Here is a 14,609-nt window from a genome sequence, read left to right as displayed (position 1 = left end):
TGAAAACCCAAATGGCGCCTTTTGATTCTAAAATTAGTTTTTGTTTTAGGGTTTTTTAATGGGCAATAGTATTAGTTGGGCATTTATTTGTTGCTCTTTAGTTAATTTATGTTAAAGTTATATATAAACTTTAAGGTGTAATATGGTTTAATATCAGATGATATTGGTGACCCGACCAGAATTGACCCATTTAAATTGGTTATATAGATTTTTTTCGGGTTTGAAAATTCAACCTGAACCTAATCCATTTAATTAACAGATTATATCGGGTTGATCCATTTAATTAATTGGGTCAAAAATTTAAACCTAAACCCGTTAATTTCGGATCGATTTCAGATTAAGTTGGCATGTCGGGTTAGTTTTTGTCGTCGAGCCTAAGTAAGATTAGGATTAAGTTCATACTCCCTTAGAACCAATTTAGATGTCTCATTTGCTTGAGGACGGTTATTAAGGATGGTGTGGGGTCCATTAAAAAGGGTGAGTAGTGAAGGGTAGTTGGGTAAGTAAGGTATATGGGGGTATATTCGTAAATACTTGTGTGAACTAAGGATATTTAGGTAAAAAAATTAACAAAAATAGAAATGAGACAACTAAAAAGACTTTGCCAAATAAGAAAATGGGACAACTAGATTGGTTCGGAGGGAGTATTAAATATTCATCTTTTCAATATAATCTTAAAATAGTAAAAAAAAAGTAAAATACTTCCTTCGTTTATAATTTTCACATTATGTGGGCTTGACAAAAGTATTAAGAAAATGTTTGGTTAATAACAAAGTATCCATATTTACTTTAAAAAATAATAATATAAGAATTAATATTGCATGAAGTAAAAATAAAATTTATAATTACGTTTACATAATACTCCTAATAGTGTTGTAACTCAGAAATCACTCCTAATAGTACTATTAGAAGGAAAAATACATAAAAGGGTAAAGAGGGAGGATAAAGAAGGTAATAGAAATAGGAGTAGGAGGGAGTGGCCATAAAAGAACGTGTAAGGATGATTGACATGACTAAAAGTACGATGAAAGCCTGGAGGTTACGCAGCAGACGCAGCAGAAGCACTGGACACTGGACACCCCTTACTCTGTAATCATCTGTACGTATCGTAGCTCCCGCGTAAAAGTCGAGGGCTTTCTCAGCATTCTGCTCTCTCTCTCTCTCAAGTCTCAGCGTCGCCCATTTTAAGGGCCCCTCCCCCTCCTTTCCTTTCTACTCTTTTTCTCTCTCTTCTTTGCTTCCTGCCTCCCTTGTCAATTCTCCCTTTTTACTTTTATCATTTGCTTTTTATTTCTTCACTTTTTTCCTTTTTTTTTACTTCCTCTTTTACTTTTATCGTTTCGACATTCATTTTCTATTATACTTCTGGGTAATATCAAATGCTATTGCATTATTTATTTATTATTTTTATTTTATAATTAATTTTTTATTTATTAGTCAAAATATAATCAAGTAAGATCATATATTTAATTTGTTTTAATACAAATATTATTAATATTAATTTTTTATAATTTTTTATTATATGTAATTAAAAATATTAAAGATCGAATTAATATATTGAACTGCGTGAAAAATTAAATTTTGCAAATATAAGGGAATAGAGGAAGTATGTATTTATGTCACATACTATACAATTAATTAAATGAAAGCTAGATTAAAGTGTAAAGTATAAAACCTAACCTTTAATATCACCCAAAAAGAAGGTAAATAGAATAGCTTGATGAACATTTAATGAAATGACAATGTATGTAGCAAATAAAATGCAATAACATATATATAATTAGAAAACAAAGCAAGATATTTCCTTCAAGTGCCTTTTTGGAGCACCTTGTGACTTTTGCATTTCCTCCTTGAGAACATTGATCATACTTCTTAATTTCGTTATACAGTACATATATTTAAGTCACACTTTTAATGCACTCATAACTTTATATATTAACACACAATTAAAACACTCAATTAACTCACACATCTTAATGCACCCTCTTAATTAATGCACTCAAGTCATCATTAACTCTAATTTAATATTAATAAAATTTTAATTATATGAGTATGAGTTAATTTTAGGTTCTAATTTTGTATTTTAATTCAGTAGATTGTACTTCTATACTGCATGGTAGTACGTTCTTATTTTGGCAATACTATTGAATGAAAGTTTACCCAACGTACATTTGCTTTGTTCCGGTAAAATAATTACTGATTTATACTACTTTTGTCATCCAAATCACTAATACTTTTTTAACCACTTCCTCATCATTTCTTACTTACACGTGTTTCTAATCGCATTTTTATTTGTAAAAGAAAGAAAAAGGTTAGTCACACTCACACTTAAAACAAAACATAAAATCAAACAAAAAAAAGGTAAGCATGATGAAGAAATTTAATTAGGAGTAGTTGTTTGCATGCTTGGTTGTGGAAAACAAATGTGCATCATTAATATTAATTAATACTCCCTCCTATTCATCTTAAGTGTCCCATTTATTTTATGCACTCTATCCAATACACTTATTCAATTCTTAATATATCGAGTTATGTATAATTAAAAATTATAAAAAGTTGATATTAATAATCTTTACATTAAAACGAATAAAATAAGATCTCGCATGACTATGTTTTAACTTATAGATTAATAATAAAATGTAATTTAAGAGTGATAAATAAATAGTGTCTTAAAAGTAAATGGGACACCTAAGATGAATAGAAGGGAGTATATGTTTCATACTAATACATAACGCAACAAATTAAAGCAAATAGTCATTGTGTTTTTAAATCAACCAACTTGATCTAAGGATTTTTTTAATCTTCACGAAGTAAATTATAAAATCATAATAATTTAAATTAACAATAACAAAATTAACTTTTTGCGACATAAAATTTTAGTGACATTTAAATTAGTCACTGATTTCAGTATAATAAATATTGGTTTTTTTTTAAGTTTTATTTGGGCTTTAGTGACATATAATTCTTACTATAGTCTATAGTGACATTTATAAAAAATGTTATTTGTAACTATATCGCAAAAAGTTTTAATATAATTTTTTATTGCTTGTAACTATATCTCATTAAAAGTAAATTATGTTGTAGTGATTGAACTGAATTTAATTTTTTAAAATTGTCTGAATTTGCAACTCAATATCTCCACCTTTTTAATATTTAAAATAATATATTATTGGTTAATTACTCAATGTATCACGCTTATAGAAGTTATATATGATAAAATTTGAAAAATGAAATATCAAGCGAGCTTTTATCAAATGAAAGGATAAAAAATTAGTGCCCATAAATTTGCTAACTCAAAATCGATCAACATAGCTGGTGAATTGAGTCATTAACATCTTTATAAGCTTAACATGCATATCTACATGACTACATGTGTAGCAGCAAGAAAGTTGCATATGCTCGTGAATTAAGTCCTTAACATCTTTAGAATCCAAACAAAAAACAGTCAGGCTATAATCACGCAAGTATTCCCTGTATGTCTACTTGTTTCAGAAGTTCTATACAGTAGATTTTTCCTGGTTAAGTATTTTCCATTATATAGATGTATACTATACATTATTATTTCTCAGAGTTCTGATCACCCATATTCACCTCATTAATTTATTAAAAATGGTGCAAAATTTGTTGCTGCCAACAAAGACAGCAGTTCTGCTCGCAGTAATACATCAGAAGTGTATGGGAAGATAATGTATATTCTTCATATATATATATATATATATATATATATATATATAGGGTCAAGTTCCAGTAAAAACCAAACTTATATGAGAACCGTAAAAAAAAAAAATGTGTTACCTTTTTATAGAAAAGGTGTTACTTTTGCATAAAAAATGTATTACTTTTGTTTTTAAAAAAATCTGGTACTTTTTACCAAAAAAGTGTAACTTTCAGAAAAAAAAAATAAATGCAAAGTAACACTTTTTCTGGAAAAATAACACATTTTTATGGTTCTCACGGTTCTCATATAAGGATAGTTTTCACTTGAACTTATTCCTATATATATATATATGTGTGTGTGGGTGATGTTCGGTAAAATAGTTTATTGAGCCATTGTCATAGGCTGTTTTTGAACAAGTTGTTCATAGCAGTATGTTAAAAAACAGCTGGTCAAATCAGTTAATAAAATCTGTCAATTAAATCAGCCAGTATAATCAGCTATCGACTGTTAAAATAATCTAAAAAATTTAGGATTTTAATTAAACATAAAAAATATCTAAACTAAAGAATTAAAAAAAAAATATCTAAGATAATATAATAAAAGTTCCTAGAAAAAGTAATTAAAAAATTAAAATATCTAAGATATTTTAATAAACTTGTAACTAAACTCATTACTATAAATACCCATTGATGTAATCAATTTTTGGCAATAAATAAGAATAGTCATTTTACATATTTACTCATCTTTCTCTCCAAATAAATCAATTTACTATTTTTCTTCCTAAATTTTCCTACATCGACTACCAGCTACATATACGAAGAAGTTCGGGAGCGAATAGTTCTTATGTCTAAACTATTCGAACTTGTTATGTTCTAGCAAAAAAATGTAACTACTTGTTATTTTATAATTTTTATGGTTGAAAAGTAATAATTTTTAATGAAAAAATAATACTTTTTAAAAAGTGTTATTTTTTTTTGGCAACAAAGTGTCTCTTTTCAAAATAAAACTTCCATGAAAAAAATAATAACAATTTATTGCCAGAAACTAATATATGGTTCTCATTTGCCGCTTGTGAGTTGTGAATATGCTATGATATCACACAGATCACTGCTTTTCAACATCGTATATTAACTTTGATAATAGTTAAATTAAACCACTTTATATTACTACTCAGTATATACATCATTTTGTAAGTATAGGAATTTGGATCATATATCATAAACTACCATACTTGACCGTGGGATTGTTGGTTCAAATTTCAGTATATAACACTGATACAGTATATGTAAAACGTATCCTCCAATATAAGTATATAAGTATAAGGGGATGTTTGATAGGTGGCAAGTGGGAACGGAATTAAGAGGCTATATTTCAGACTTTGAAATACGACTTTAAAAATAAATGTTTTATGTCTTTGTTTGACAAATGATAAAAATAGATAACGAATTAGATAAAAATTAATTATATTTACAAAGTTGTCTTTATAGCTCTTTACTTTTCTTTACTTTCATTAATGATAAATATGTCTTTTCGAAACTTATCCAACTGTCAACCCAAAATATACCACCCTCCCCTCAAGACTTTTTTTGTGAAATTTTGTCCTTTATAACTCTCAACTTATGTACAAGTCTCTACCTTTACCAATTCTTATTCCCCTCAAACAAACAAGGACTTTTTATAATTCTACCCTAAAGTCTCAATTTGCAACCTCAATTTCCTCTTGCGAAACACACCCTAAGCTTAAAATTTTAAAAGAACTTAAATCGCTGAAAATGATATCAAAAGCTTATAAAATGACAAAATCTCCCTAATTCAAATAACTTGATAAAATAAATAAATATCTTGAGGCTAAAATCATAAACATTTGTTTTTAGTTGTAACCTGCATATGTTTTACTCCATCAGACATAATTATTGCTAAATTGTGATATTAAAATACAGATTTGTTGATATCAAATGAAATTAACTTGTAATTTTTGAGACATTTTTACTTGGTAGAATTCTTATAATTTTAAATATAGTATATCATAATAATGCATATATGTAAATTACTCGAGTATTATTGTAAGTGGTACGTAAACTATCGTTGATAAGGATCAAAATGCAGCCCTTTATTCCTTTGCTAGTTAGGTATAAAAGAACAAAAGGACACACATCAATCCTACTTCTTGGCATGAATAGATTTTAGAAATAATAATGAAATTGTGAAATACAAATGCCAAATAAATGCAATTGTGATTAGTTTGTTCCTTTGTGGACTACCTACTTCTAGCTAGTAAGTAGTAATGTAGTCATGGGAGTACAATTGTAGCACTACCAATAATATAACAATAATTCATTTGAGTCTACAACAATTTGGAAAAAGCAAACTTTAAGCTACTTAGCTTAGCTAAGAGTAATAATAATAATAATAATAATAATAATAAAATAAAAAAAAAAAAAAACATTTCATGTAAGGTGACCCCTATGAAAGGGGACAAATTGGACTTCTCCATGATCTAACCTCCTCTATATTGCGCCTTCCTTATGACTATCACCAACAAATTAAAAGATAAAAAGAAAAGCAGAGAAAAAGTAGGGAAAAAGTTACTTTGACACCTCAACTAAACAGACATGCTATACATATATACATATTATTCCATTGTTTGTTCCTATCAATTTTTACTACTATTATTCTTATATATACATATTTTTTTCGATTGAAAAGAATATATTAATTTAAAAAGCCATTTTACAATCTAGGCTATGAAAGGTAAATAAAACACCCCTAATATACGAAAAGGGGGCACCAACCATACAAAGCCACTAAGGCCGGACCAAAATAACAAAAAGGCAAATTAACTAGAATTTATCCTTCTATCACCTATTAACCAAAAAACAACGAAAAAGAAGACAAAAAAAAAAAAACCAAACGAAACAAAGATAGCCCAAACACCACCAAAGGCTTCCAAGAAACTAAAAACTCGTGCGTAAGCTACTCAACAAAACCACCTCGAACTCAAACACAAAGGAGCCAAGCAAGAGAAAACACAAAGGAGCCAAGCAAGAGAAAGGGTAGGATGACTATCACAACTATTATTAGCTTCACTCCATACCTCTTTTCCTTTAGTCCTCTTTCTTCAAGCCAGTGAAATTGATTTTGATATATTCTTATATTGTTTATTGTTTATAAATCAAAATATTTGAACATGTGAATAATACTAGCAAGTACTTAAAGAAAAAAATATATATCTAGATGAGAAGTGTAAAAGTTAAAGATGGCATATTTTTATATAAAAAAGTAATGATATTTATAGCCTTTAAGGCTGTACATAAAAATTAACAAATTTATTTTATCATCAATAATTTTAAATTTTCAAGTGAATCTAATCTAGAAATTGGAAAACAATTAATATTTCATATAATGATTTTAACTTTCCAAAAAATAATAAATGATAAAATAATAAAGTATAATTAAATGCTTATGTTTCCAAAAGCAAAAATAATATTAAATTATATAAATACAATATTTTTTCTTATATACAGTCCTTAGGACTATATATATCATTTCCCATAAAAAATGTATCAAAATGGCTAAAATACATATATTTCTATATATATTCCACGTGAAATGATGGGATGTGAATGATATTTGAAATCATAATATTCTTTTACGTTGGTTCGTTCTAATGTTAAAATATCAAATAATTATCTCAATAAATGGAATATAATATCAAAATAGTCTTAAGACAATCAATACATATTAATTAAGACTTATTGTAATTGATTTGTTAATGTTATTTATCTCTATCAAATTGATTATATTTTTTGATTTATTTAAATTTGATAGACGACAACATTCAAAATCTCTCTGACTTCAGTTTCAGTTATGCAAAAAATTTTAAAAATTAATTGTACTTCTCAGATTAAACAACACAATAACACCATTTAATCTATACGGAAAAACATTTAATCTGAGGTATAAATATAAGGAGTGACGTGGTTTATTGTGGAGGATATCAAACCTACGGGGCTCTTGCAAGTAGGGAAGTTGTTGGTTAGCAAATTTAGATCCGGCAGTAATTTCACATCCGTCCAATTCAGAATTTTATTTATTTAATTTGTGAATATTGATTTTCTCTCTATCTATAATAGTTACTAAAGTAAAATATGCTGAAATCATCACTATTAATATTGTTTACGTGTCACAATCTTAATAAAAATGTTCCTTTTAAAACTCAATGATGATATCATTGTTTTTATGACTAATATTTATATTTTTGACTTTATTACTTTTTAATTATAATTATAATATTATCCATATTGAATGATTCTATATTTTTAGATCACATTATTTAATATAATAGAAAATCATATATTTTATTTTATTTTTTTAATTATTTATAAAATCATATCAATTTTATTTATTAAATGAGTTTTATTTAAGTGTATTGGATATTGTAAGTTGGTTAAACGATTTTTATGAGAATTTTTTATCCATACTATTGAAATTGATAACTTAAATGCAATGCATAAGTGTAATATGATTTAGATTGTGACTACCATTATGATAGTCGCTTATATTTTTTATAATAAACAAATTATTTTTTTTAACTTTTATAGAATAATTTTACATATATAATTATGTTAAATCTATAAATACATTTTCACAATCATCCACGCGCACAATGCAAAGTATAATACAAATCAAACAACGTATATAATGTATACAACTACTTAGAGTGAAATGATATATAACTATAATTTAAAAATTATTTCTTAAAATTTAATTTCTTAAAATTTAATTTCTTAAATGATACTCCCTCCGTTCTTTTTTGATCTTTCAATTTGGGTTTTTCACACATATTAAGGAAGATAGAATCTTTGGGTTGTAGTGGGTATTATTTTAATTAAATAGTAGGGTGAAATAATGATTGTATTGGAAGTATGAGGTTGTAGTGGATATTATTTTAATTAAATAGTATTGTGAAGTAATGATTGTATTGAAAGTATGAGAGAGAAAATAATTATAAATAAAAGAAAAGGAGTACATTAAAAGAAAAGGGAGGGTTTTAACTTTTAAGGGATAAAAGTGGGATAAAAACTTTTCAAAAATAGAAAGTATTCTAAAGTGGAAAAACTTATGAAACTACCCGTTATAGTAAGGTGGAAGAACTTAAAAGAACGGAGGGAGTACAAATATGTCGGTAAATTTAATAAAGCCGTGCATCGCAGGGGCACTATCTAGTGTTTTACTAATTTAAAATAAATAATTAACTTTTATTGTTGTTTATGTTAATTTTTGATTTATTATTTTCATTTTTTTGATAAACAATTATTATTTAATAACTAATTATACCATATATGGCTCTAAATAGCTAACTTAATCAACAAACTAAAAAAAAGCTCATCAATGAAACAAGTTAATTAAAAAGTCAAAATTCAATAAATAAAAGGAAAAAATTAATCTCACCTATTAATTAACCATAAATAATTTCAATCTCAGGGGTATTTGCCTAGAGTAAGTTTGGGTAATCCGATGACATGCTATAGTAGGTATTTCACCAAAAAAAAAACAAATTGAAAATTAATGAAAAATTAGAGAAAAATTTTCAAAATGTACATAAAACTTCTGAATAAATAAAAAAAATCAGAAATTCTTTTAATATCTTTTCACATATTTTTCAATTTTTTTTTCAGTTTATTTTTTTAAATAAAACTTATTATAATAAGTCATCGGATTACCGGATTTATTATAGACAAATACCCTTTAAAGTTGAAATTATTTATAATTAATCAATAACTAAAATTATTATAGGAAAATCATAAAAAAAAATTGAATTATTTTAGGTAATTTTTCGTAAATAAGAATGAAAAAGTGGATGCGAGAGCGCGTGGAGGAGGAGTAGAGGCATGAAGGTGGGTGAAGGAAAAGAGTGAAAGGCACAACAGCCAACGGACAATGAGTTGTAACCCGTTTTGTCCATTGCCATTGGGCCCCCTACTAATCCTTTGTTTGGGTCCTTTGCTATTTATCACTCTCATACTGTCATACATACTTGTCCCTTTTTTATTTTTCTCTACTTCTATGGTAGAAGTATTCAATTTCTTAAACTCTTTTGACATTTTCTCATTTTTACCCTTCACTTTACATGAAGCTGCATTTAATTTGTGGGTTTAATGTCAATGTTTATTATAACAAATTACAATTATAGAAAATTCATTAGAAAAAAATCTACTTTCTACTATTATACTCTTTCTGTTCTTTTATTTTTCTCATTTACTTTTTACATATTTTCAAAATAACATTTGAGCCTTAATATTTCTAAATATGCATCATAAAAAATTGTTAAAAGTATTTAATAAATAATATACATTAAGACAAATCTAACAAGATCTCACATGAATATATTTTATCATCTATATATATCTTAAGAATCTTAATCAAAGTTCTCTGTTTAAAACAAAATATTTTAAAGGGGAAAAAAAAAATAGAAGGAGTAATAAATTTCTAAATATTCATACTCTTGATGTTACCTTAACTTCACATAGTTCTACTAAATTCAGTTAGTTATTACTTATTAAAATAAAAGTTAAACCCACACAACTTAAAAAAATCGATGAAAAAACTATTGGTGAAAAAGATGAAGACAATTGAAAAAAAATTAAGTTTTTAGATGAGATGTAGAGAGATTAAGTTAGGCTAAACAAGTTTAACTATGCTTGGCTACAGTAAATTAATAAATTAATTATCCCTATGAGCCTAATGCTTAAAATATATAATAATTTTCTTTTGTTCTTATATTGGAAATAATGTTTCTTTGTTCAACAAATCAAGGGGTCAAATTTGAAACCCTCAAATTGTTTGTATCGTATTGAATAGATTTGTCGGGTTGTTATGATTCAGCCAGCACAGAAAATGGAGCTCCAAATTAGTAGTGCTAATTGTCCCTCAAAATTCAAATTGGCAACATAACAAGATTCCTCATCCATTTTAATTTGCCGACAAGTCAAGGACAATATTTTCACTATATTATCCCTATTTCTTTTTTTTAATTCTTTATAAAAGGTGATTTATCCTATATTGTAACAACCTGATCCCTCGGGTGACTATTCATGAAAATTGTAGATTGACTTCATAGACCAACATAAGTTTTTTTTAGCGCACTTTAATCTCACTCATGCACATTTGCGAAAACTTTTCAGAAGGTCACCCATTCTAAGATTGCTTCCCACCAAACATGTTTAACTGTGAGTTCTTAGCAGATGGACTCCATAGAAAAGAAGATGCACCTTATTAATATGAGTAATCTATCAATCATTTTTTAAGCTAAATTTAGAATATCACATATATACTCCTATTCTTTATCATCCTGGATTTTTCTAGTATGAAATTACTTAATTTAACACTCAAATTAATCTATATCACTTCCAATTTAATTAATTTTTTTTCTTATATATCCCAAAGTCATTGATCATAACAACAATTTTACCAAAAGTTATTCACAAAAGTTTGGAGTCAGCTAAATAAATTAATTGATTATTTTCAATGGTTAAGTTATTCACATAATACTTTCTAAACGCCCAATATTTGGATTTATATAATACCCATGGTATTTCGAATAAAAATATAAAAATAAAACATTTAAATTGAATTATATCATATATTGAAAATTTGGATACAATAAAAAATCGCTTTTATTATTAGCATTAGTATAAAAATTCGAGAATTTAATATGAAGTGGGTTGAATATTCGTCTATGCATTTGCGTTGAATTAATTATTAAACAATCATTGCTCTACGTTATGAATTACGCAATTCAATATAAATAGATTTAGTCAAATAATCTGAACAATGATCAACTGGGAAGACTTGAGCCTACATTCCTGTAGTGTTCTTCCTTTTTCCCCAGCCTTATTAACATGAAGCTCCTTATATTAGTTGGTAGTAAATCATGATCGTGTAGAATATGATATATATTGATCGATTACATGCACTACCTTTATATTATACTTGAATATATGATGATGTTAATTATGAAAAAAACATGAACGAAGATCAAATGTTTTCATGATCTTTATTATCTTTTTTGTAATTAAGTTGGTCTAATAATAAGTGATGATTATTATTATGGCAAGTACAATAATGAAATATTATCTTCCTTTTGTGGATAGACCCATCTTAGATCTTACTACTAGCTACTCCCATCCATAGCAATCTCGAATACGGATTGCCTTTATACAGAGAATCTGATTATTATTATTATTATTATTATTATTATTATTATTATTATTATTATTATTATTATTATTATTATTATTATTATTATACTGATGATGACAGATACTAATTGATCCTCCAAACAAGTCACTATCTTAAAGTGTAAAATTAGTACTTAGTATTACTTTTTCTGTAGAAATTGTTTTAACGACTTCTAGTTTACTGGGAAATACCCATTATTAAATAAATAGGTCTCAGTTCTGAAATGGTGTGTTATTATAAAGACGAATGAAAGCAACATAATTAATGATGATAAAGCCTTAGCTTGCTGATGATGCAATATTGCATTCATGCCTTTAATTTGCTTCTTTTAACACTGACAATCTTATTTATAATGAATGAATAAATGAATGAATCCTGCATCTACTTGTCTTCTCATCTATTATTTACTATACTATATTAATATTATTATTATTATTATTATTATTATTATTAAGTGTGTTGGACCAAAGTACTCTTAAATGTAAAGGCGGAATAAAAATTGATAAATTTTTTAAAGGTAATGTGTAATTTTGAAAATTATTTATCTATCAACAACTTTGAATCGTTAAAGACTTTAACATATACTACATAATTAATTTAACATTGAGTTCTCTAATTTTTTGAGACTTTGTGTACGATTGAACGTCATGCTCAGAACCTCCTCTGTTAAATGTTGAAATTAATATTTATACATATATATTCTGATATATGTTGCGTCATGTTAATTATTTCTCTAGCTCTTTCTTTCTATCAATCAATTTTTACTGATGCTTTCTGATTTATAAAACAACAAAAGAAGAAGGGAAAACTGAAGGGTATTAATGTAAAGATAATGTATAGCTGCATTAATTAATTAATGACTATATATACACTGGATATTTTGGATATCCTACATACTAAAACTAGTTCAAGTAGGAGTGTACCTACAACTAATTAGTTATTAGTCACCCACATTCTATTTTAATTTTAGAGAATGCCCTAAAAATATTAGAAGTGTAAAACACTTATAAAATGTCATTTTAAAACGAAAGTACCCTTATAGATATTAAAAAAAAAAACGGATAAAAGATAAAAATTAAACCCTCGTCGGAATGTTGGAAGGGAAATCCAACAATTATTTGGTCAATCTATGATTTTCGGTTTAAATTTATATTAACTTAAAATAGTCACACTTTATAAAAAATGATAAACCATTTTTCTCAACACTTTTAATATTAAGAGAATAGACACCATTGGTCTTTGATTGATGAAGTGTGTGTTTACATCATCTAAACTCCTATTGCGACACATCCTATTTACAGCTTCATAATTGACATTTTATAACACTCCGATCTTACTTAGTTTCTGATTGTTTGGATCTCTCACTCTTAGATAATAAGGATCCTCTAATTTATTATTGTGTTCTTAAAAAACCAATGTAAAATGTAATTGAAAATTAATTGTATTATAAAAGCTTTCATTTGAAATTGACTTTTTTACAACCTTTTAGTCATCAAACAATAAAAAAAGTCAATTTACTAAAAAATAATTATGTCATCCAAAATTACCATTCAAGAAAAAAAATGAAAAAATTATTTAATTTTTTTTTTATGATCTTTTGACCTGTTGATTTAATTTTATGAAATAAACAATTAATATTTTGTGACCATTTTTACTTAACATCTTTAATGAATGTTGACTTAATACAACTAACAAACAATAGATCAATTGTCAAATGCCTTCTTCAAGTATTCATTATTCATTATAATGAAAAATAAAACATAATCAAATGTTCAACTCTTATTTTGTTCGGCTCTATTCTTAAGGCAACTTATTTTTCGATTCACTTCTGTTTTATTGACATCTCATTTAATTTGATTAGAACTTCTATCATTCAATCAAAATACAAAAAAATTATTATTGGGATGATAATAGAATCTTATACTTCATACGTTATGAAGTACTTGTTGTATTATAATCATCATTATCATTATATCTAGTGTATTCCGCTTACAAGGGCCTATAAGTAGGGTCTGAAGAGTGAAGGAAAACGACAACCCATACCCATTAAGAAGGGGCCTATGAGTAGGTTTTTTTTTTCTGCCTTTACTCGTCGCGACCTACACCATAAATTTGACCTATAACAATAATAGATAGATAAATATACATAAAACTAAGCATATAAAACTAAATAAAGGAAAAATAAGAACTAAGTAAAAAGATTCAAAGAGCGATATAAAAGGCAAGGAACAAGGACCTCAACAAGTAAGGGGAAAGACTCAATAATCTAAGATATGAATTAGACGGCTCCAAGTATCTCTGGTCGGGTCCGCAGAGAGTTGCAGCTCATGCATGTCCCTTTTTATCTGTTATTGCCATGTTATCTAGGTCTTCCTCGACCTCTCTTACCTTCCACTATGATGCTTTCGCTCCTTCTTACGGGGGCATTATAAGTCTTTCTCTCCACATGCCCAAACCATCTCAACTTATTTTCACACATCTTTGCAGAAAGAGGGGCAACCCCTAACTTCTCTTTGAGCTCCTGGTTCCTTATTCTATCCATCATTGTGTGACCGCACATCTACCTCAGTATACGCATTTCTGTAACCTTCATCTTATGTTCAAACGTCATTTTTACTGGCCAAAATTTCGTCCCATACAACATAGCGGGCCTTAAAGCAACTCTGTAAAATTTACCTTTTAATCTACTAGAAAACTTCCTATCACATAG

The sequence above is a fragment of the Amaranthus tricolor genome, chromosome 6, assembly GCF_026212465.1.
Source record: "Amaranthus tricolor cultivar Red isolate AtriRed21 chromosome 6, ASM2621246v1, whole genome shotgun sequence".
In the NCBI taxonomy this organism is placed as follows: Eukaryota; Viridiplantae; Streptophyta; class Magnoliopsida; order Caryophyllales; family Amaranthaceae; genus Amaranthus; species Amaranthus tricolor.
The sequence above is the reverse complement of the archived record's forward strand: the minus strand, read 5'-3'. Positions refer to the sequence as shown.